Source organism: Ornithodoros turicata, chromosome 2 (genome assembly GCF_037126465.1).
Source record: "Ornithodoros turicata isolate Travis chromosome 2, ASM3712646v1, whole genome shotgun sequence".
NCBI lineage: Eukaryota > Metazoa > Arthropoda > Arachnida > Ixodida > Argasidae > Ornithodoros > Ornithodoros turicata.
Window position 1 is genome coordinate 34,456,719 of NC_088202.1, and position 25,704 is coordinate 34,482,422.

General features: G+C 47.6%; 1 protein-coding gene across 1 annotated transcript in view; it reads left to right on the top strand.

Annotated features, from left to right (window-relative positions):
* The window catches only part of LOC135383338 (uncharacterized), a 224,306-nt gene that overhangs the window by 8,188 nt on the left and 190,414 nt on the right, over nucleotides 1–25,704 (top strand). Inside the window, exon 2 of the mRNA XM_064612842.1 lies at nucleotides 3,598–3,747. The gene's annotated coding sequence lies outside the window, so the exon portion shown is untranslated. The remainder of the gene's footprint in view (nucleotides 1–3,597; nucleotides 3,748–25,704) is intronic.

Genomic DNA, 25,704 nt, shown 5'->3' on the forward strand with positions numbered 1-25,704 from the left:
GTGACTGTAGGATGACTCCAAAAAACGTCACAACAAAGCCGATGTTCATCTAGCTCTCCACAAGTAGCTAACTCCACATAGTAGCCTGCTGCTTCACAGCAACATCAACACTACCTTTGGGGTGTACAAATTACACAATATGCTGCATTGTGCTGTGGTATGATAACATACTGATTGTCTCACAATATGTGTATATATATGATAAGGGCCCTAAGGGCACACTGCATGGCTTATTCCCTCTGGAATGGATATCCATATCTGGCTGCAACATTGCATGTCAATGCGCGTTACAATACACATTTTGAGTTTTGGCCGTTGGGCGATTTCATTCAGATTCAGGCAGGGCCCTAACCTTTGGGTCTCCGATTTTTTCCGTTATTTTTTATGAGATAGCCCCACCTGTGGCATGAACACTGGCGTTGACCCCAGGTTCCGAGGCGACGTGGTAGGCGAGATATAAAATCAAGAGCGTAAGGGGTGAAAACAACAGCTTCGCTCCGAAGCGATTTCTGCCCACTTTGAGGCGCTCTATTCCGGCGTCTGTAAGAACCACAACCTCCAGTCTTCCGCTACGTATTCACCATGCCATAAGCTCTGGGGTTGATTAATAATTCTTGTCTACGACAAGCGAAACATTTTATAAAAAATCCGCGAAAAGACATCCCTACTGAATTTTACGCACTTTTTGTACCCATATGGTTGCCGTCGTGATTTTAGCAAAATAATGAGCTACAAGTTGAACGAAAGCCTAATTTTCGCTCTGTTCAACGATGTGCATCACAATTCTCTATCCTGCTTCGTTTCGATAAAATTTGCGCCGCAGCTGTCACAGGTACGAACATTTTGTCAAGGTTCGCGAGGCGCGTGCATAAAAAAGCCATGATAGATTTGTAAAAAAAAAAAAAAAATAGGTTCGCGGCGAATGCCTTAGCTTTCTTTTGACATACAATTCATGGCTGCTAAAAGCTTCGTGACTTACAGCGCTCACAAACTGCCATACTTCGCCACGCCCGACGGACTGGCGTTCTTCGCCGTCACTTGCTGTTTTCAAGCATGTGCATTCACCAGAAGTTTATAAAAGCTGGTGCATGAGCCACAATACAGGTACCAGTTCATAACGAATATATATTCGCTTAAGAGGGATTCCACTTTGCAGAAAAGTGAAGGAGAAGTGGTAAAGAGAGGAACAAGGAATGACAATGAAATCAACAGCGCGTAATTTCCCAGCTTTTATTCGAAGAGAACAGTGACTTAAAAAATGCATTAACGCGTGGTCGTCACTTCATGCATAGTTCTCGCAAGGAAAACATCCTCGTGTGCACTTCTGTCAGCTTTGTACCAAACGTGACATGAACGAAGGCCAGGTACTGGCGCATCGACAACCATTCGGTCTGTTTCTATTCCCTGAATGCTGTTACTTCATCTGAAGGGAAGTGGAACATATGCATTCCGTGTCCTCGTTCTATCAGCAACGAAATGAAGTCCTGAGCCCGGCCGAATTATGTCCGTTGCTTGAGACCGCATGTTGTACACACTTGCTGCGCGTCTAAGGGAGCCCCCTACTTCATCACAGGCATTCTTCCCATGTCCACTCGCTGGAAATATCCAGAGTGTCAGCAGAGTGTTACGCGCATCTCGTGCAACTGATACCTGTTCCGACACATAGACGACGTGTGAGAACACCGGTAGTATGTCATCAAGGGTGTCCAATATTCTCTTCTACGCAAAAAGCGCGTGCGCTGTATCATGGCGCAGGTCGTCGCTTGCTGTTGCCAAGCTAACGGTGTCAGATTTTGCCGTTGCAACGCAAGAGAGAAGAGGAGAAGAGAGATACTTGGCTTCTCTGCCAATAGTGGACATGGACAGTACGGCCCACGAGTGGACATGGGAAAAGTGTGATGACTGGGAAAACTGTGATGAAGTAGGTGGCTCACTTAAATACGCAGCAAGTGTGTACAACATGCGGTCTCAAGCAACGGACGTAATTCGGTCGGGCTCAGGACTTCATTTCGGTGCTGACAGAACGGGGACACGCAAACGCATATCTTGCACTTTCCTTCAGATGAAGTAACAGCATTCAGGGAATAGAAACAGACCGAATGGTTGTCGATGCGCCAGTACCTGGCCTTCGTTCATGTCACGTTTGGTACAAAGCTGACAGAAGTGCACACGAGGATGTTTTCCTTGCGAGAACTATGCATGAAGTGACGACCACGCGTTAATGCATTTTTTAAGTCACTGTTCTCTTCGAATAAAATCTGGGAAATTACGCGCTGTTGATTTCATTGTCATTCCTTGTTCCTCTCTTTACCACTTCTCCTTCACTTTTCTGCAAAGTGGAATCCCTCTTAAGCGAATATATATTCGTTATGAACTGGTACCTGTATTGTGGCTCATGCACCAGCTTTTATAAACTTCTGGTGAATGCACATGCTTGAAAACAGCAAGTGACGGCGAAGAACGCCAGTCCGTCGGGCGTGGCGAAGTATGGCAGTTTGTGAGCGCTGTAACTCAGTCACGAAGCTTTTAGCAACCATGAATTGTATGTCAAAAGAAAGCTAAGGCATTCGCCGTGAACCTAATTTTTTTTTTTTTTACAAATCTATCATGGCTTTTTTATGCACGCGCCTCGCGAACCTTGACAAAATGTTCGTACCTGTGACAGCTGCGGCGCAAATTTTATCGAAACGAAGCAGGATAGAGAATTGTGATGCACATCGTTGAACAGAGCGAAAATTAGGCTTTCGTTCAACTTGTAGCTCGTTATTTTGCTAAAATCACGACGGCAACCACATGGGTACAAAAAGTGCGTAAAATTCAGTAGGGATGTCTTTTCGCGGATTTCTTATAAAATGTTTCGCTTGTTGGAGACAAGAATTATTAATCAACCCCAGAGCCTATGGCATGGTGAATACGTAGCGGAAGACTGGAGGTTGTTGTTCTTACAGACGCCGGAATAGAGCGCCTCAAAGTGGGCTGAAATCGCTTCGGAGCGAAGCCGTTGTTTTCACCCCTTACGCTCTTGATTTTATATCTCGCCTACCACGTCGCCTCGGAACCTGGGGTCAACGCCAGTGTTCATGCCACAGGTGGGGCTATCTCATAAAAAATGACGGAAAAAATCGGAGACCCAAAGGTTAGGGCCCTGCCTGAATCTGAATGAAATCGCCCCGTTATGAGACATCTTCGGCCGTTATGAGACTTTCGGTCGTATTGAGACATCAGCCGTAATGAGACTTCGGCCGTAATCATATACAATCTCACTTACTGGTTGACGGTAGAGTTAATATGTACGATGGCAGCTCTGCGCTTGATTTCCAGGGGTGGGATCGAACGTTCTTGGGTATGTCTGAGCGAACTAAGCATGAAGTGCAAGATGATGTAGAGCATGTTTGCCGAAGCAACGCGAAACAGGCGACGACGTCCTCCGCTGATTAGCGTTGCTAATAATGTAGTTGTCAGAGAGGAACTGCAGTTCGATATTTGTTCTAATCCACGTTCATAAAAATGATAATGGTCAAACAATTCATCTGGCAGCGCATCGTGGAACTAATGTGTTCTTGAATGGGAGTTTCATCATACAGTTAAATTTTTCAGGTGGAGCAGGATCCAGTGACAGCGACAGCGACGGCGGCGACAGCGGCAGCAACGATGAACCTTTCATTCCCTTTGACATTAGCGGTGGCAGTCCGCCACCACCGCCGCCAACGGATCCGCCGCCACCACCGACAACGACACCGACAACCAGTACGATTCCAACGTATCTTGCAATATTTTCTTATGCAGAATGCTATTTCGATAACTTTGTGCATTGACACCCCAGAAAGAATCGGATAGGTGTCGCTCTCAGACAAAATCACTTTGGTAATTAACCTCCTCCCGTGTGAACCAACCGACTGACGCGTATTCGTAGAATTGATACCCTTGCCAGTGCTGTCGTATTGAAACCGTTGGTGACTGATTGACCCTCCTTGAGTCCGAATTCGCACTACATGGTGTTGCTTGGGTTCCTCAATATTATCCCAGTGGACTGCATAATATCCACGGCTGAGACACGTAGTAAGAAAAAGAGCAAGAAATTTAAACTCGTTAACAGAACCAAGCGTATTAACATTTTGGTTTTGAAGCTATATTCGACAGAGGCATGACACGAAAATGAGGCCACCTGAAGTACGTATGTCATAAGTATGAGCGAGCGGGGGTTAACCCGCAGGTTCTCACGGGAAAAAAATGGGACATACCGGCACTACGCCCGCGGGTAGCACGAGCGGGAGACTACGGGGAGAGTTACCACACTGCCTACTAAAAGAAAGCGAAGTGGAGCAGCTGTGACGTTTTCCCATTTTTTGTTAGCGGTACAAGTGCCCACTAACCGAACAAACTACACCCGCGAGAAACTGCTTCGGTGGCTCTTTTAGCACATCTGAGGGGATTGTGCAGTATTTTCGTTCCGCTCTTTTTACGTGTACAATGCCGGGAGAGCACCAACAACTGCTAGCTGGCAGTGCACCGTGGGGGCGTGTTGGCACAGTTCACAGTCTCCACGCGGAGTGTTTTGTCAGGCATAAACGAGAAGACGGCGCCCCCCCCCCCCCCCCCCGGGTCGCCGATGTATTTGTAACTACTTAGACACTTTGTGCGTGTCGTTATATCTGTGATCGCTTAGGCGTAGGAATAGCACGTGGGTACATGGGGAGCGAAAAGACTGAGCTTCCACACTCTGGAGAATTATTGCACCACTCGGAAGAATCATAGCACACCCCGGGCCCCTCCATATAATGCAGGTGCAGTGGTATATCATGCAATGATACATTGGCCTCGATCCAATATGATCAGGAGGGGGCGTACATCTCTCAGAAAGAGGGAGCATGAGAAACTCTCTTGGTGGTGTTCACGCTTGTCACACGTATGACTAGCTTTGGGGTGTTTATGCTACTCCCTTGTAAGGGTGCTTTCTTGACTCTCTTGCTAAGGGTGTCCCCTCGACTCCCATCCCTGAAGGTGTTCTCCTGACACCCTCCCTGCAGGCTTGACTGCCCAACCCAAGCACATTGCAGAGAACGCTAAGCACACCGTTTTCCATGCTGTCGTTAAATGATGTTACTTCATTGGTCTTTTTTTCTTGTGTGTGTGTGCAGATACTGACCTGCGTTGCACCGCGTTACATAAACAATTCCCTTCCCTCTCCATCTTGCTCAAGAGTCACTTACCCCCATAGAACTACAAAAGCGGAACATTACCCAGCAAACCATTAATATCCCTGGGACATCCGTACAAGGTCGCGAACGTCCTGAATATCTCGACATCCATAGGATATCTATGGGATATCGCACAATTTCATTGCGTTTTGGGCTTACTCCAGTAAACAACAGATGTCCCTGGTATGTTGGAAGGATATCGCGCTCTGGATGTTTGAATGTCCCCTGAGAAGCAGCCTGCAGATCCTAGGGATGTCTATGGGAGATCCAGGAAATATTTGTTTGTCCTTATAGAGACGGTAACCTGAATTAAAAACACAGTAGTCGATAGGAATGGATGTCAGAAATGTTGTTGGGTATATTGTGGGTTGATGCAGAAACACAGGAATTGCGAAGATACATCCTCGTCACCGTTACAAATGGTTTACGCCACGCCACCCCTAACGAACGTGTGTGTAACGATTTGTATTTCAGTATATGTTCCATCCAGCTCGCAAATAGAGGTTACTGCGGGTTTTCCCAAGTGGTCCAAGTGAGGCGGGCAGGGTTCGGCACTTATACTGGCGTGTCCCACGGTGTTGCTGTACTGTGGTGAATCCTGTTAGGCTAAGGTAATGTTTTGTTCCCAATAGTATCAAATGGGTTAAAACACACAATAAATATTACTTGCTGGTGCACAGTTGCAGTGGTCTCTACGCATTCTACAGACACTAAATATCTGATGCACAAAATTGTTAAAAGCAAAATATGTTCGATATTCGTAATCTCCCGTATATATCCAAATATCCGTGACAGACGTCGCAGGGACTTTCAGTGGATCTACAAACATGGCAGAAATGCTAGTCGCTGGGATATCGCATGGATGTAAAACGGATCTGTGGCAAACTCCACTGGATATCCAAACGTCCCGGGCGAGATATCTTACGGATATTTCCTGGATGTATCTGGTTTGCTGGGTATCTTTCCGGGAACAGCAACAGGAACGGCAAGCGATACTGCCCTGACAACCGTTTGATAGGCCGCGGATTTGAGATCGCCGCCCCTGAGGAACACGAGAAGGTTTGAACTGCTGCACCAGCACCATAGCTATTTGGTATTCGTCATTATTCAAGACGCTGTTGCATCGCTCACTAATACTTGAAAATAGAACGTCTATCAAAGGCATGAAAGATTTGTATTTCACCTTGTCAAGCGACTTCAACTTTTCTTGGATTCCAACTATAACCGGAATCATTTGACCCATAACACAGTTGTGGAGCCCCGAGGAGGAAGAGGGGGGCGGGAGATTGGGGTTCAGTTTTAGAGCTAGGAAATACAGAGTGTGATTTAACTGACTGACTGTCTGGGTCTGTCTCCCTCGTTGCATTGGAGGTACTTTACAATTGGCGCAGCCTTAAAGGGACCGAAAAGTGAAAAATAACCCCCATATTTTTGCCCACTGTCGTGCACAACATCGTTGTTTGATAAGATACAGAAAGCATTACTTCTCAATTCGGCATACTTTTTTACGTATAAATATTTTGAAGATTGCCGGAACATGGACGGTGCTGCCAGCGAACGGCGAAAAAGAGCAACTTGGGTTTCAGGTTCAGGGCTCCCAGGGATTGGTCAACCCTTACCACGTGAGAGTTAACTTTTTAGAGAACAAAGCTGACGCACATTATCTTACACCTAAACGCCATTTTAAAAATGACGCTCACTTCCATAGCTTTTACGTTAACAAAGCATTCAGCTACTTCGCCGCTACGAGCTACGATCCGCCGCGCCATCTGCAAGGCCGTCTGTGTTATCGCATTTATTGTTTACGTCGTGGGTGGTCGTGTTGGTCGCGCGAAGAGAAGTGAATGACATGTTCGTGGTTGTTGTGTCAATTATTCGAGAGACCTACATATGCCTGGTGTAGTTTTGGTGTTCGGGGTTGCAAAAATCATGTTCACCATCGGCGGCGGGCGTTTTCTACCACAAGATTCAACAGGAGAGTGCGCGAAAACGAATGTGGTTCGAAACACTCGGTTATTAGATGTAGCAGTCGTGTCGTCGTGTCGTGTGTGCTGAGCTCATTTTGCTGCCGATGACTACGAAGATGCCGTAGAAGGCGAATTGCGAAGACGTCCGAAGCACACTGATGCTCAATACCCATTGATTTTGCTTCACCGAGGTGACGAGTTCAACACAACGTCTTAGGTATGTACAGGCGTCACACATGTATAAATTATAATATAGCGACGACGTATTCCATTTAACTAATGTTATCCTACTTGTCCCGTACTCAACATTGTCAGCATCAATAAATTTAATTTTAGGGGCCTTCCAGTGTTGAAGTGGCGCAAAACTGTTTCGTGTGTCTGTGATCCAGGCACTGAAGTTGACATGACAGAAATAGCTGAAAGCAGGTATGCAAAGTCCACAGATTCAAGCACTAGATTTGTTACGTGTTGCAGACTTTGTGACATTTTTTTGAGTCTTTGGACAGATGCAGAACATTAGTATGACGTCAACAAGGGGAGAAGAAACCGATGAGAACTACTAGCTTGTTTGAAGGGTGCAAGAATACTTCCTGTTGAGATGTAATCATGACTTTATGACTAAGGAACGCTAATTAATTTTCTATAGATGCATCCTCTACACTTGAATGCCCAGTGAAACAGCAAACGTTTGTGGTCTTTGAAGCCCCACTACTGGAATTGTTCAATGTGTGTCAGAGCTACAGTGTGAAGGTTACCACATCATATTGGTCCTAAATTTGCAGAGTTCCCCTATCTCAGACGCAATTGTCATTTCGCTTTATTGCTCTTCCGATCCTACCTTCTCAGAGATTGATGTGGTTCACCATACACTGCATGGGCACTGCCTTTCTGTATACTCATGCTTTCAGTTTCTTGTTCTGTTGAATAAATCTTCACTTGAGTTTGCATCCATCACGCTGTCTACTGTGTTTGCCCCTCATCTATATTGATGTGCCGTAACGGTATAGCACACCAACATGCCAACAACCTACCAAACAACCTTGCCTAGTCCTACTTTTGGATGGAAACTACACGATGTGGTAACATCCACATATGTAAAGTTTTAGTCGACGGAGATTTGCTGTTTTCGTACAACCTTCATTGTACATTTCTTTTGTCTCACTTAGCATGCCTGAAGAAATGTTCTGATCTTCATCAAGATCGTCGTTCGATCTTCAGCATTATTGTGTCTGTAATCTTTACACCAACAGAAAATACAAAAGTGAACAAATGGTAAAATATAACTAGCTTGTTAAATTCAAAAGGGAAAGACGAAACTGTTTATACTTCTCTTGTTTATTTTGTTGCAGGTTTTACAACTCTATCAAGTACGTCAAAACATCAGAGGGCAGGAAGTCCTACTCTGTTTCCTAAATCCCTGTACAATAAAAAAGAAAGATATAGTTGTGACAAAACATTGCTTCTGCTCTTATATTATATTTCAATTAAATGTTACGATGCATTTGTAGCGTACACTGAAGCCAGTTTCAATTTGCGGGGCTGTCAAAAGTACTTTACAAAAGTACATCTCAATTACAGTAACAGAGAACTTATGCAATAAATTATTTAGCCATTTTGGAGTACTATGCACACCAATGGTGCATGGTTAACTTTGAACCCAGGTCAGGGGTTAATAATACTTGAAGTCAGCCCTCAAGTCCTTCTTTACAAATGTTAGTTGGTGACGTGATAATGAATCAGTTACAAGTTAGCAAAACAGAGTTAATTAAGTGCTAAATCCCAATCTTGGTTCAATTATTAGTTGACATTTGGAAACGTGGTCACTAAGAAGTATACTAAAAGGTTATGAACACAGTTCAGCTGAATGACACTGATGAAAATTATCTTACTTACTCCTCACATGAGACATGAGACTCAATTGAGACATGAGTATAACCTACAAATACATCTATGCCCACAGGTTACTTAACCCTCCAGGAACAAACTAGTAATTATAATATGCTGTGACAGCAAAGAAAAAGCAACGAAAAAAACTTATAGCAAACAAGAAATGAAAATATGTTGACAACATTTCTACAGGTCAGCGCACTGATGGGAAAGCATCCCTAATAGCATGCATGACGCAGATCGAGATCCAGTGGAGTACTTTTTATTGTATTTTCTCGGAGCACCCCATATCCTCTTTGTGAATGGCCGACAGGTGCTATAACTGAATTTCCTGCAAAAATAAAGGTTTTCCGTCCAGTTTGCCGTTCAAGTAGCGCGTAAAGACTACACGGCGCTGCCGTGTATGTTGCCATGCTCTTCGGTTTCTCGGATGTATGTAAAAGACACTTGCAGTACTTCGGTGTCGAGGCACAGTATTTCGAAATATTCGATAGTTCTGATGCAATCGTCTGTCTGCTTTTCACACGCATTCTCTACCTCTCGGCAGCAAAAACCGTAGTATCCATCCGTAGTATCCGTCGGTTTGCATTTCACACATTAACACCTGCACGACGAAAAAACAGCGCTTGTTTCGGCTTACGCAAGTGCTTCTGCCTGATACATGGAAATTTCACAAAGCAGTCCATGTTCACGGCACGGTGAGCTACTGCTGACGGCGAATGTGACTCCGATTAATCTCTGGACGAGGAATCTTCTGCTGCGAAGAACACACTTTGCAGCACGCTAACGCACGAACAACAGCTCTGTGTGAGCGACAGTTCTCGAATGCGGAATTCCAGCGCACTCATGTTCCAGAGGCTCGACATTCTCGACGTAGAAAGTGGTCACAAATGCCCACTGCCATTTTCATTTTCGCCGGATTAGCGCCCGGAAGTGCGCGTATTACATGCGTCCTCGACAGATGGCGCGGGGTCATGCAATTGTTGACAGACTGCTCGGTTTCCTACTAGGTGCCTGGACATGCAATTATGGAAAATTCGATTACAGAAAAACTACAACGATTTCAGCGGAGTTCTTTGATATTTGAACTTTTGAAGGTTCAAGCTTTTCGCTGAACTTATAGTTTCGATAGGTTTATATTCACTTTTCGGTCCCTTTAAGGATCAGTATGTGGGTGGAACTCGAAATAACACCACAGGAGCCACAGGGCCCACAGTTCACACGGTGCCGACTACAAGATGAGGAAATGGTGGATAAACCAACGTCCGTAAGCACAACAGAATTCGTTAACTTCACATCGAATAAGTGTATCACCACTGTTGAGGGTCTCCGGAGGAAGGCGTCCCTAAAGGTCAATATGACGATATCCGACTACAACATGTAAGTCAATTAATCATCGAAATGATGCACAAGCAGCACTACAGCTACATCAGACATTGGAATGCCTTACTTCAATTGTTAGATGTCCAGCGAAAAGTTTTTTTAGTTGTGATCCTAGGAGCAGCTGGTACCGGTAAACCACGGTTCGAACTAGTGAAGCCGGATCCGTTCGACGGGACGACTTCGAGCGCTGAAGCGTGGATAACGTTCTACGATTACGCATGTGAAAAGAAGGACTGGCTGACAGATGACGACAAGATAAAGAATATACGTCTGTGGTTGATAGCTCACGTATTGCAAGAGGAAAAGCAGTCCAACTGCAGGGATATGACGCACGGAGAACGTCTTACGACACTTTGATTGCAAATGCCATACGGTATCAAAATCAACAGGTTAGAATACCAGCTCTCGTGATACCAAACATTCAGTACGACATGCTCCTCGCTCGTCCTGATATGTAAAGATTGTGTTTAAATATATAGTGGAACGTTAATACAGGACAACAGATACGACAGTTAATAACATGGAGCCAGCGGCAGCGCGATTGGCTACGAAGCGTGAGGAAATTCAGACGAAATATCCAGAGTTGTTCTGCGCTGGGCTGTTCCCACCGGCAACCACGTTCCTCGAAGTGCCATTCGCTCTAAGTGACACAATGGTAATACAAAAGAAATACTACACGATAACCTGAGAGAGGAAGACATGGCTCAGAAACGAGCTCCAAAGTATGCTTGACGCTAAGGTTTTCCGACATTCTACTCCAAATTTTGCTTCGCCCGTCACGGCAGCGCCGAAAGAAGGTGGATCTCTAAGTTTATGCACCGACTACCGCGCGCCCAACAGGCAAACCGAACTCTTCCCTTATCCCATGCCAAACATTGACGACATCATTAACGAGACAGGTGGATGTTCAGTTTTTTCAAGGGTAGATCTTTTTAAGGGCTTTTGGCAAGTCCAACTGTCAGAAGAGACTAAAGATCATCTACCCTGTGGAAAAATTCACCAACATGTTTCCAAAAGACGATGACGGAAGTCCTTCAGCCGTACTTCGGTGTATTCTGCAGTGTATGCATCGACAATGTTATAGTATACTCGAAATCCCACTCTGGTTATACCAAGTGCTTTCATGCTGTCTTAGAAACTCTCTCTTCCGCACATCTCAAGCAGAACTTAAAGAACAGTGCCTTTTTCAGCCACACGTCACATTCCTGGGCCGTGCGTTTGATAGCTTCACAAAAAATACGAAAGAAGAGTCTGTTGCAAAAATTTTCGACCTGACAAAAAAAGAAAAAGAGCTTTACGCTTTACGAGTGTTCCTAGGCATAGCCGGGCACTTCAGACCGTTCATTCGGGACTTTGTCCAGAAAACGAGATGCCCCACGCTGCTAACCCAGAAGCAGGTACCCTCTCTGTGGACTCCATTGTGTACAGAAGCATATAACTTTCTAGTATAGTCCATATCCACCGACCCTGTGCTGACGCTTCCGAATTTTACCCTCCCATTTGAACTCCACACCACGGGTCATATTACGGTACCGACACGGTACTCTATCAAAGAGACATTTCGCTGGAGCGACACCAGCAACTGCAAGTCATCGGGTATTGCTGCCATGTCCTCACACAACCACAACAGAACTACACGGCAACTGAGAAGGAAGCACAGGCTGTCCTTCTAGCATTTAGCCATTTCCGTCCATACCTGGGTGGAAAAAGATTCAGCTTGGTCACAGACCATTTGGAGCTCCTACACCTGTTCCAAACTGCCGAACCACGGGACAGGCTAGCGCGCTGGGTATTTGAGATCCAGCAGTTTGACTTCGACGTCTCACACGGTAAAGGAAGTCTTCTAACCGATGCCTATATGCTTTATCCCGGCTGGTAGCCCCTGCCGCCCAACATCACGAGATCAATACCACCGAACTAAGGGAAGGTACTCAACGTCTAGTTCTAGCCAACAGTGTATTCGAAGTGACTGAAACAATGCGATATTTAATTCTCGAGTTGTACCACAACAGTCCTCAGTCGGGTGGACACGATGGCTGTAAGAGAACGTATTGTGAGCTTATGAAAAGGCTTACCTGGCGCGGAATGAAGAAAAACGTTGAAAACTATATGAGGTCGTGTCACATATGACAAACACAGGAAGCGAAGTGCAGGCCGAAACCAGACACGACGATTTTGCCACCTCAATCCTTACTTCCCTTGAAAGTGCTGCAGCTTGACTTCGCGGAACTGAAGAAGAAAACCGAAGGGTGGCGAATAACTCAATCTTTTCTCGTAACCATTGACGAGTGCACTCGGGTGGTAGCAACAAGACCTGGAAAGGGGGATTCCAACACTTATCATCGCTCTCATGAGCCGTAAAATGTTTGAAGGAACAAAAGTTCTGGTTTCCGACAACGCTGCTGCTTTTAAGAGCAACGTTATACAAGCGTCGACAGCTGATAGTGGGATCCAACTCAGGTACACTTCCCCCTACAACCCCGAAGCAAATGGGCTGGCAGAGCGGACCATCAGAAGAATTATGCAATGGCCATCTATCCTGATTTCGAATGTGGTTGGAAGTGTTGCTTGGAGGCTGCGCTTGCTCACCACAGTCGTTCGTCTTGTGCGGCGTTAGGATGTTCTCCGCTTTGTGTCCGGTACTGGAAGCCAACCATTCTACCGGGAGACTAAACATTGGGAATTAGCTTGGGACAAGCTTCCTTTAGTCGAGCATCAGAAAAGCCCAGAACAACAGCAGTCGTACCAACAATCCCACCCGTCGCCGTTGGGGCCTTCATGACTGGACGCCAACAATGTCTAATGGGTCCTTTTTTGGTTGTTAAAACAGCTTCACAGTGTGGTGTGCTGAAAGCCATCGGATATTCCTGTGATGAGGGAAAGATGGACATCGCTGCCATCAAGAATGTTGTGTCGTCCCTTACCATCCCCGGAGGGAGGGTTCTCAAAAGTGAGGGAGCATGAGGAGCGCCGAGAAGGAAGACGGGGGGCGTGAGGAGTTTGGGGCTGTTATTTAGAGCTAGGAAATACAGAGGATGGTTTCACCGAGTGACAGACTGAGTCTGTTTCCCTTGTTGCATTGGAGACACTTTACAACAGCACTTTCCCACTTGTAATACTTTCGTTTTTTGCGCTACGGGGCTCATTACTGCGAGGGTAGCATGTGAGAAACGAGGAGTCAGGTTCTCAGAGAGATGCTGTCTTCAATTTCATTGCGTTGCTGCAATCTACGCCTCTCTGCAACCCAGTGTCTATAACCCCCCTGACCGTGTCGTAGTCACAAACGCACTGCGTTGACGTTGTATTTCGGAAACTCCTGTCGGGGATGCGAAAAACAACTTCAAACATCTTCGAGCCTTTGTGAACGACATTGGACAGATCCTGAACCTTCCTCATCGCTCTTTCGTATACGGCTCGGTACGCTGCATTATTGTTTGCCTTTAATGCATCTGCCAAAGCAACTAAGTCCAGTGTGTGATTTCCACAGCACATTTGGAATGGCAACGACAGGAGTGAAGAATCTTTACTTTTTTTATTCCGTGTTAGCGGCGCGAAGCAACTGTGGCTATGAGCGGCGTACAGGTGTGGACGGATGGAGACAGGACAGCAGGAAGGAGTGGGGGGACAGGAGCTAGTATGCGTCCTGGTCCGACTTCATAGGGAACTGTGCCGACATTCGTCTGGAAAGTCTTCGGTAAGCCCAGGGAAACCTCGGACGGCACAGCAGGCGGTAGGATTCAACTCCACCCCTCAAAGTCTTCAGCACGACCTTGGCTACCATCAACGAGTAGGACGCCTTAACCCGCTCGGCCATGCCGCTGGTGAATCTTGACCTTCAACGTCTTCAGCTCTCAGCACACAGGACAGGTCCACGGTTTCTGTGGTTGTGTCCAGCTCATCTTCGTCAGTACATTCAAGAATGTAACAGTCCGCATCATTCTTCTCCGTTGAAAAACGTCGAAAAGCTTTCGCAAAGTTTGCAGCATTGCCTGTCACGCAGTCTTTCACTTTATCAGAAATTCCGTAGGCTTCAAAAATGGTCCCTAACATCTCAGCAACCTTTTCGGCAGTGTGTTCTTGCGTGAACCTTCGACATGCTACAACGAAAGTGTTTTTCTAGGTCTCCATCAACAAAATGTGCCGTCACGCCCAAAAAGGCTCTCAGGTGAGAGCTCCAACGGCCCGCAGTTGAGGATACCCATTTGGCTTTCTGAAGCACCCTCATAATATCCTGCTCCGTTTCCTCGCCAAGTTCCAAAATGCGGCACGCACGAGAGTGATTTGACGCTGAATCTGTCAGGGTGGTCCGGCCGACCTCTCCAATTTTTTCTTTCGAACATATATTAAAGCCTTGTCCCTAGGAGGCATATTGGCGCTAAAAGTAGTAGAAAGTAATTGGTGGTTATTTTTTAAATCAATTATCATTCAGGTGTGGGCATTTCGACCATTGCGCTTCCTACGAAGTTTGACGCCACGTATCCCCATCACTGTTTGACATATTCAGCTGAATTCCTTTTCATGTATATTGTCAGGGGTGGATAGCATTGCGTCTTAAGTTCTGAAGATCCTAAGGTTTGCCTTTGAGGAGATAAAAGTGACAGTTGCCTCATTTGTAAAATATGGTACGTTTCGGGAACCTCACTAGTCGTCTCCCAACTGTGATACCCGAAAGTAATCTACATAATTGTGTTCGTCTCGAAATGCCCTTTCTTCTCATGGCAAGGTACATCGCATTGTGATTTGGGGCAACGCACCCAACAGTCTTTTTGTGAGGGGTGTCTACCGATATGTTCCCACTCGTGATATCGTTCATATTACTCACAAATGTTCTTCATGACGACTCGAAACAACACATGAAAGAAATTTTAGCCTTTCGATCCTCATTGCTCTATTTTCATCTAGAAATGGTCTGTACCTCTTCATAAAATAATCATTTCTGAGCGGCTTTCCCTCTTTAAGGGTCTGATACTCTTCTGGAAATAATGTGGCCTGTACGTATCACGTCGAATGTCTTCGCCTTTTCCATTTCGTCCTAGTAAGGGGCTCACCGATACATGTATCTTTACAGTTCTCACAGAAGCGGACGATCCATGCCGTCACTCTGTGGAGCCTCGTCACTGAACTAAAGTTATGGCAGTTCACTACTGGGTCTGCCGTCCTTGTAAATAGTGTAACGTGGTTTGCTGCTGCTTTCTGTCTGTCTGTTGCTGTTTCCTTTCTTCTAGGCCGTTATGCGTACTGTAGTGCTGCTGGAAGTGCTGTTCATGTCATCCTCGTTCATTATTCAGCCATCTTGGACCATTCCACCAAATATCGCTGGCGATGAGTGTATTCAGACGAAGGCCTCGCGTGAGCATGTCAACCACATTATCCGACCCAGGACAGTGTCTTCATTGAGTTTCTTTGGTGACGCTTTTGATCTCCTGAACCGTCCGTTGTACATAGTCCTTCCAGTTCTCTGCTCTAACCTGTATCCACTGAAGCACGATTCTTGAATCTGTCCAAAAGAGTACATACTGAATATCCGGGAATGCAACAGCATTCTGTATATGCGCACGCCTACAACGGCTGCTTGTAGTTCCAGTCTAGGCAGTGTTTGCTTTTTAATTGGCGTACCCTTGCCTTCGCCAATACAATATTTGTGGATGACGTGTTCACTGTTTCTAGAACGAGATATGCCACCGCTCCATATGCACAACAACTTGCGTCACAAAAGACATGTAGAGACGCGTTTGGTGTCCAGTTGCAATAATATCTTGCAATCTTGATGTGAACCAGACTGTCCAGTTCATCGCACCATCTCTCCCAGGCCGCCTGAAGTTCCTGCCCAATGGGCTGATCCAAAGTGAGGTTTTCCCGCCACATTCGCTACATATATAGCTTCGCGATGATGGTGTAGGGTGACGGTAGCCCTAACGGATCATATATACTGTGAGTCGTTTGCAGCACTTTCCTCCTTGTCCATGCACCAGATTTTATGTGCTGGAGAATGTTGGAAGCATTGTGCAAGAGTACGTCCAGTTCGGTGTCCCACATCATACCCAGAACTTTTATTACTCGGGACTCTCCTGCAAATGGTGAGATCTCCAGCGGGTCCTGTGGGTACATCTTATTCAACCGTGTTGAGTTAGATCCCCATTTTCTCATATTCATGCTTCCCTCGTGCATTATGCGCTTCACCTCGTTGTACGTTCCAAGTGCATTTTCCTCACAATCAGCGCCTGCAATGAAATCGTTGACACATGTATATTCGTTCAACAGTCTTGTGGTCCCGGGGTATTCTTCGCGCTCTGCAACTAAGATCTTCAACGTTGCCGCCAATAAGAAACTGCTGGGGTCAGTCCCAAATATGGCTCTTATCATTCTCCACACTTCCACCTTGTCATCGTTTCCTGTGGGCGCATCTGCATATGACAGGAACCACAAGGTATCCCGATCCTTCTTGTGAATGAGTATTTGTATAAATGACTTTTCAATGTCGGCTGTAAAAGCTACTAGGTGTTTTCTAAAACTCCTTACATATATTCGGGTTTAAATTGGACCCGATGTTCTGGTTTAGACCTGGGCCTCAGGAGCGGTATTTTGTTGTAATGCGATCATTGTGAATGACAGCATGATGCGGTAGATAATAAACGGGCCGATCCAGTTTAGTGCGGTTGTATTCCTCGTCTGGCACCCTTTCTGTAGCTCCGTCGATCAAATATATCCGCACGGCATAATAGTAAGTTCTGAACAAGTCCGGGGTACAGAGCAGGCGGTCTGATAATGTCTTCAGTTCGTTGCGTTCAGTTCAATGCATTCGTTACTTGCCAGATCAACTTCTTCTTTCCAAGGGAACAACAACTTTATTTTGAAATGGAAAGTGGGGAGGTTCATCGCCAGAGGCGATACTCTACCCCATTGCTGGTGGGGAGGTGGGGAATAAAATAATGAGCCCCTTCACAATAACGATCGAAGTCCGATGGTGTCCAGAAATGTCAAAAGAGGCTTGAGCGCAGATAGTTGCTGGGCTAGGGACCAAGCAATTTCGATAGGGAGAAGGGGCGAGAGTCTAGCTGACTAAGAGACTCGGAGAGTGCAGTTCAGGAAGGTTGGTAGTGGGGGCAATGAAGAATGTGCTCCAGATCCTCAAGTGCACCACAGTGGCATCAGGTGGGAGAGTCAACTTGTCTCAAGCGGTAACGCCACTGAGCTGTAAAGGCCACATCGAGTCGCATTCGGTGGATTAATGCAGCATCTTGACGAGAGGTGTTTCGTGGCATGCGGAAAGCGAGCGTTGGATCAACTCTGCTCAACATGGATGAGGGGAGAATGTCGGTTGTCCATTGGCGGGTACATCATACCTGCGGTTCACCATTGTCACAGTACTATTGAATCTGCTCAGTACCTGATCATCAATTAGGTCACCGTCGTGTGTTAACTCTTCGGGTCCCCAGATGTCGTGCAAGAACCACTTTCCAATGTTTTGCTCGATAGGGAGAAGCATTGCGTTCATCAGAGATTGGCAAGCAGACATGTCCCTCAGCCCACCGTGAACCAATCACCTTATGTCAGTGGGGACAAGTAGCAAATTATTATCGACTGTTCGAATATCATGTCGCACGAGTCGCCAGTACCAATCAGTTCCAATGAAGACGTTGATAAAGACTTCGTGATCTGCTGTTGGAACGTTCATTATTCCTTCAGGCTGTAGAATGCTCTGGATATGATAGTGACAGCAGGGAGTAAATTGTTGCCCATCAAATCCGTTTGCAAGACGTTAATTGCGACTGTGTCACCCTGTAGCGTCTCCAGATTCAACGTGGTTTTCTCGAACAGTGTTACTGTACTTCCGCTAAACTGAAACTAACCAAATGACGAATTAACGGTTATATGCTCGGCGCCGGAAGAGCAGCATCCCAGTTGTTGGGCTAGGTGGCCACCTATGATACTTCGCTGACTGCCGCTGCCAAATAAGACCCGTACCCAACACTTCTTCGTGGGGCATCTTATCGTGGCAATTGTTGTACATTCATGTTTTTTTTTTCTGATTGCTCTGACGGAATTGCTGAGACAGTCAAAAGAACATCGCTCGTAGAATGCACCGTACTGTTTGTGAGTGCAAGTTGTTAAGCTTCTACATTTCGAGCGTAGTTCGGATCACATGAGGTAGTAACGTGTCGGCGACTGCATTTATGACGCCGTATATACGACTGACAGCGATTATCAATACGATTCCTTTTAGTACATTTTAAACAGCACCTGGCCTCAATCAGTAATCTCTTCTTCTCCGGCAATGGAATGTCGCTGTCACAAGAAACCGTGTGATGTTGTACAGATTTGCAAAAAAAAGACAGTGTTCGTTATTCCTGCCTGAACTGACCCTCCTTGGGTTGTTGGGGTTTATAACCGCAGATGCTGTTGGAATGTCCACACTTTTCGATTTTCTTGGATTTTGGGTTTATATTCTTGTTTTGTCTTCATTTGTATAAGTCGCCGCACGTTCTTTAGACACAATATTGACATGTAGATAGTCCATTAATGCTTGAAAATCCTGACTGAAAAGTTGAACTGTACCGTCGCCGACATTATCCGTTGTACCAGGGGTGGCATCCAATTCCAGCCGTTCTACGCGGTGGATACTCGTCGTCTGATTCCATTGCAAGGTACAGAGACAGCCGCCAGTGTACGCGTTTCCTCCGACATTTTGATGCGGGGAGAAGGTGCGATGACTGCGTCGACAGCGTCGAGTGTTTTCAGTGACGAAACCAAAAGCAGGGCTTGCGACCCTACAGGCTTGGAAGACCCTGTCGGCTGACATGGTCTTTTGTTCGCGTTTTTTATCTGAGCAGTGTGATATAGGAACGACAGCGGCAAAAACGCTTGTCTTTTTTTGGCTGTCTTGTTTCTGTAGCGGCAGTATGAGTGGGCCTTAAGGGGCAGTCTCGGGCCACCTCGTCCATCGGTCTACACAAGTCAGGAGGTACCTGAAGCCTATTGATGGAGCCTTATACCCTTTTGATGGGAGTTGTGGCCCGGCTATATGAACATGGCCGTGGTCAAATCGGGTGCGTGTGGGAAGCAATGTCTGGAGCGGTGTCTGAGTGTGGCGTCCAGTCTTCGAGCGTTGGCAGGAGGTCATTACCCAGCGCTGGATGTCTTTGTGGATGTCTGACCAAATATACCGAGACACGAGAGGCTTCTGAGAAGCTTCACCGTCGGCCAGTTCTGGAGGAATAAGCGAAAGCACTTCGCAATACTTGGTCATCTGGCCTTGGATGCGACGGGCCTGGAAATGTGCCACAACTTGCCGAAACCAGGTTTTAGTTTTCTTGGTCTAAAACGGTGGAAGTCGTAGTTGAGAAATTGCCGGAGTTGATGATACCATGCCGGTATCCCCAGCTTCACTGCTAATTCCAGCACCTTGACCAGCGGGAGGGATTTCCGGCTTAGTCGGAAATGTTCTGTCTTCGCGTGACCAAGTTTGCAGGGAAAGCTACTAATGAGCAGAACACAGGTCCATGCTAAGCGGTGTCGCGACTGTGTCGCTACAGTCGGCCCCGGACTACTGCTAATCAGCACCGTCATCGTCGGGCACAGGCAAACGTCATCCGGCTCATGCATAGAAGCCAACAAAACTGGGGAGCACGAGAGCTTGTGGTCCTGTGCTGTTCTGGGCCCTCTTCATGTCTGCTAGAGTTTCCGCCTTTGATAAAAATCCAGATTCTGGACCTCTCTGTGCCTTCAGTTTGGGGAAGGAAGATACTGGGGAACAACTCGTGCACGCATGTTCATTCTCCATCATCTGATCTTGATCTCGGCTTACAAGCTTATAAGCTATACAGGCTCCTTCGCCCATCCGCTGGTTACATAATTGTGACTCTCTAATGACTTGTGTGACTGGGGCTATTGTCGAGACACAAAACTTGCCCTCAAAACGAGAAAGTCGAAGATGTCGCGTATGTCAACGCCTGGTCAAAGATCGACCTTCCCATCACATTCGTGTACTAACGTGTAGAAACGGATCGACGCCGCACAAACCCTTATCCGTGTCTGTTACCAGAGGGCGTTATATCAGTTAGAAGAGAGCGACAGCTACTGTGGGCGTGCGTGCACTTTGTCGCGTGCCTCAGTTCTTAGCTGACTTTGCGCTGCCCACCCGCACAGTAAACCTGTCTTGTTCGCTGGCATTGCCTGGTCTTTGCGTTCCTTCCTACAGGTTATGGGCCCAGGCTGCGCTCTTCACCACTAGTTGCCTCCGTCTCGTTTGCTGGCTCAAGCCATGGGAGACTCCAGTAAGTTCACAGTGGCTAAGCTGGCGGATGGCAACTACCAGGCGTGGAAGTTTAAAATGAAAATGCTGCTGATCAGAGAAGACACCTGGACATACATTGCAGGTGCTGCACCCGAAAATCCTCGCAGTTCGTGGATCTGTCTCAGCATCGACGATAGGCAAATAGTGTGTGTTTGCAACTGTTCGACCGCAAAGCAGATGTGGGACGAGCTCCGGAAGGTACACGAGAGGTCAAATCTCAGTAACAAGCTATAGCTGCTAAGGAAACTGTACCAATCCAAACTGGACAAGGACGAAGATATCCAAGTGTACGTCAGGTGCACATTGGAATTGGTGGAGCGATTAAGGGGCATCGGGCAGGAAACGACAGATTTTAAAGTGGCTGCACTCCTTCTAAGCGGCCTTCCAGGGACCTATGAGGCGCTCGTCACAGCCCTTGATGCGCGCCCAGATGACGTCCTTACTCTGGAATATGTTAAAGGGAAGCTTGTGGATGAATTTAAACGGAAGCAGGAGTCGGCAGGTTCGACACACGACTCGGAAGCAGCGCTTCAAGCTCATGGCCAGCGGAGTTCTAAGACAGCGGCTTCGACAAGAGAGTGCTATTACTGCAAGAAGCTTGGTCACTTCAGGAAGGACTGTCCTGCCTGGAAGGCGCACGGGAAACGTCCGCAGAAGCAGCGGAACAGACAGCGGGCTAGGACAGCGATGTCTCAGCATTCATCGTCATCTGAAGTTGGTTTCTTGCAGACGAAAGATTCTCCGTCGAAGAACTGGGACTGGTACGTGGACTCCGGCGCCACAAGTCACATGTGTAACGATCGGAACTTCTTCACTGAGAACTACAGGGACAGGACAGAAGTTGTCAACGTGGCAAAAGGGCAACAGGTATCTTCCCAGGGAGTTGGTGACGGCATCCTGCGCTGTAGAGTATCCCCTTCAGCAGTGAAGAAGGTTCGCGTAAGAAATGTGCCCTACGTACCCTCCTTGGACAGCAACCTTCCATCTATTAAGAGGTTAACGGATCTCGGCAACGTGGTGTCGTTTTGCGGAGAAGAGTGCACCGCCACAAAGGGCAAGGTTGTCACTGCTACAGGGAAAATTAACCGTGACCTGTACCGTCTCTCGACAACTCGAAAAGAGATGGCGAACCTCACGCAAGCGTCGGACCACCGGAATTGTAATCATGTGTGGCACCACCGATTAGGGCACCGGGATGCTGATGCGGTGAAGCGTTTGCATACGGATAGTCTGGCGGATGGAATCGATGTCGAAGCCTGCAACCATGTTCTCAAATGCACTAGTTACATAAAAGGAAAAATGAAAAAAGCATCATTTCCAAAAGCGAGCTCTTCTAGAGCTCAAGCAGTTCTGGACTTAGTGCACACTGACGTCTGCGGGCCTATGAGGGTTTTTACACCAAGTCGGAACCGGTACTTTCTTACACTCATCGACGACTTCTCCAGATACACCATTCTCTACCTCCTGAAGTCGAAGGACGAAGTTGCCTCGAAACTTGAAGAGTACCTGGCGTTCGTGAAGAACAAATTTAGAACTTACCCGAAGGTCCTACGTGCGGACAACGGAACCGAATATACTGGCGGCAGAACACGGCAGGTTCTGCGTTGCCGTGGTGTAGAGTTACAGACCACTGTCCCGTATAGTCACGAGCAGAACGGCGTAGCTGAACGAAAGCACAGAACGTTGTGCGAGAGCGCACGAAGTATGCTCTTTGGGGCGGACTTGCAAGAGACGTACTGGGGTGAAGCCGTCCTGACCGCTTGTTACATTCAGAACCGTCTTCCTGGTAAGGCCGTCGACAAGACTCCGTATGAGTTGTGGCACGAAACAAAACCCAATCTAGAGCACCTGCGAATGTTTGGAAGTCGAGCATTTGTGCATGTCCCAAAAGAGAAGCGCGGAAAGTGGGATTGTCGTGCTGTCGAGGGCACTCTACTTGGGTGTGGGCGAGCTCAGAAGGGATACAGGATCTTGCTCAAGAGCTCTCACAAGGTAACAGTGACTCGAAGTGTGGTCATTGACGAGAGCCCAGTCATGGAGAAGTTCTGTTCCGATTCGTTACTGAGCAGGCCAGCGCGTCCTCGCCCCGCGGAATACCCAGGTGACCGCGCCAAGTATGGCCCGAATACGTCTCGGAGCGGAAGCGTTTCTGGAGAAAGTGAGATTGAATTGGAGTTGTGCTCGGGCTCACCTGAGACTCAAGACGGAGTACACCATGTCTCTCCCATGGGGGATGAGACCGCCACAGAAGCGCCTGGACCTCGACGGTCAGCAAGGAGCAACAAAGGCGTTCCTCCAAGTCGCCTCACATATGTTGCTCAAGCAACAGTTCCTGCAGACCCGGCGAGCTGGAGGGAGGTGCAGATGTTGCCTCCTGCTGAAAGGACCAAGTGGATTGACGCCGCTCATGAGGAAATCGCGTCACTCCATCAGCTCAACACATGGGTCCTTGTGGAGTTACCCCTAGGAAAACCACCTTTCGGCTGCAAATTGATTTTCAAGACTAAGCGGGATAAGGACGGTAACGTTGAGAGGTACAAGGCGAGGCTTGTTGCCCAAGGGTACTCGCAGAAGTATGGGGAGGATTATGACGCTACATTTGCCCCCGTTGCGAAGCTGACTACTCTGCGAGTACTCCTTGCAATACCTTCGGCACAGAAACTAAAGGTACGCCATTTTAACGTAAAGACAGCCTTCCTGAACGGTGACACTAACGAAGATATATATATATGAAACAGCCAGAAGGATTTGTTGCCAAAGGGGAAGAACACCTCGTTAGCAAAATGCAGAAGTCTCTTTATGGGCTCAAGCAAGCCGCGAGAGCATAGAACGGCAAATGACGTGCTCCTGCAGGAAGGGTTCAGCCGCAGTGAAGCAGACCCCTGTTTATACTCGAGAACTATAGGTGGCGGTCGCATGTATATTCTTCTGTACGTAGATGACATGTTGATCTGTCACGAAGACGACCTAGTCATTACCAACGTTTGGAGAAGCTTGAATCTACATTTCGAGCTGAAGGACCTCGGTTACGTCAGCCGCTATCTTAGCATTGAGGCCGAAAGACCGCAAGATAATTGTTTCTTTATTCACCAGAGAAGCAAGATCAACGCTTTGGTGGAAAAGTACAGTCTGGTCGACGCTAAGACAAGGCGCACTCCAATGGACGTGGAGTATCTCAAGCTAACTGGGGATGAGGACTTGCTCTCCAGCAATGAACAATATCGGCAGGCTGTAGGAGAGCTTCTGTACCTTAGTACGACCACCGGTCCGGATATTTCATGCGCAATCGCGGTCCTGTGTCGCTGCGTCAGTAAACCGCGGCAGCGAGACTGGGATGCCGTCAAGAAGTTGTTGTGGTACCTCAATCACACTCGAGACCTCAAGCTGAAGCTTACATTAGACCCAGGCATGCAGCTAGTGTGCTGCGTAGACGCGGACTGGGCTGGAGACTTGTCGGATGGTAGATCGACCAGTGGATACCTGATACAATTCGGAGGCAGCCCCATCTCCTGGTCAACGAGGAAGCAGCTTTCCGTTGCTCTGTCTTCTACTGAAGCAGAGTACGTCGCGGCAGCGAACGCTTCACAAGAAGTCCTTTGGCTACAACACCTTTTGCCAAGTTTTGGTCACCGTCTGGCTGAGCCCACTCGCATGCTTGAAGACAATCAAGGCTGCATCAGGCTTGCGCTTGGAGAAAGTCTGAGCGCGAGAACGAAACACATTGACGTTCGCAACCACCACCTCAGAGACTTGGTGCAACGCGGACACGTTGAGTTCGAATATTGTCAAACTGGCCAGATGGTTGCCGACGCGTTGACGAAGCCTCTTCCAAGACACCACTTCGAGACCATCAGACAGCGCATGGGCCTTATTAAGCCCTAGTTGTCGAGGGGAGGGGAGTGTTAGCAGAGGGCGTTATATCTATTAGAAGAGAGCGACAACTACTGTGGGCGTGCGTGCACTTTTGTCGCGTGCCTCAGTTCTTAGCTGACTTTGCGCTGCCCACCCGCACAGTAAACCTGTTTTGTTCGCTGGCATTGCCTAGTCTTTGCGTTCCTTCCTACAGTGTCACATAGGCCAGCTAAATAGGCCGCTGATGAACTGCTATATGACGATTCTGCAGTCATAGGCGGCGACGGTAACTGCAGCGTGAACACGAAAACGAGCTCAATCAGGGCTGGTGGCAGGCGCGTATGTGGCTCAGAAAAGAGACAGGAGCTTCAAGGAAACCCCAGGCCGTCCAGGGCCGATTAGCCAACTGCTGATCGTCGCCCAACTGATTTTGCATGGAACGTATAAGCTCGCGTAGTTTGACGCGATGACGATGACCAAGGTCGGGCACCACATAGCCCCCCACTACAGACGGCGGAGGGCTGTCCGACCAAGTGACGTGCTTGGATTTCGGTGCGAGTGAGTAGGTGGAAACCGGAGGTCCATTGTCACAAGAGGCGACGATGGGGTTCTCGATGAACGGGGGCGCTTCAGATTTACACTGCCCTGGACGAAAACTTGCCTCGCTACGGCTCTGCCATGCACGAATGGCAGTGTTCATGCGAGACCAGAGGAAGCGATCAGCAGTGATCTTCTCGATGGCATGTATGTCAGAATGCGCCAGACTCGGCGAGGAGTCGAAAACAGCCGACCGAAGCGGTACAGGAACTAAAGGCCTTAGCTGAGAGGCCGGGGTGTCGCAACAGGGGGTGACGGAAGAATCCGGCACTGCGACGTTTTCGAGCTTGAGTGAGGTAGTGGGGCTGTGGAGCAGTTTTGCGAGCTCATCACTAGCGACCAGAGCAGAAGCAATTGCAGAGTGGGACATAGAGATGGTAGCGGCTGATAAGAACGCGGCGCGACTCAGGGTGTCGTAAGGACCGTCTTCTGTTCCTTTGACGTGCTGAATGTCGGTGTAGATCTCGGCGAGGAAGGACAGGTGCAGGATTTCCCGAGAGGAGTAGTGGCTGCAAGGGCGGATCTA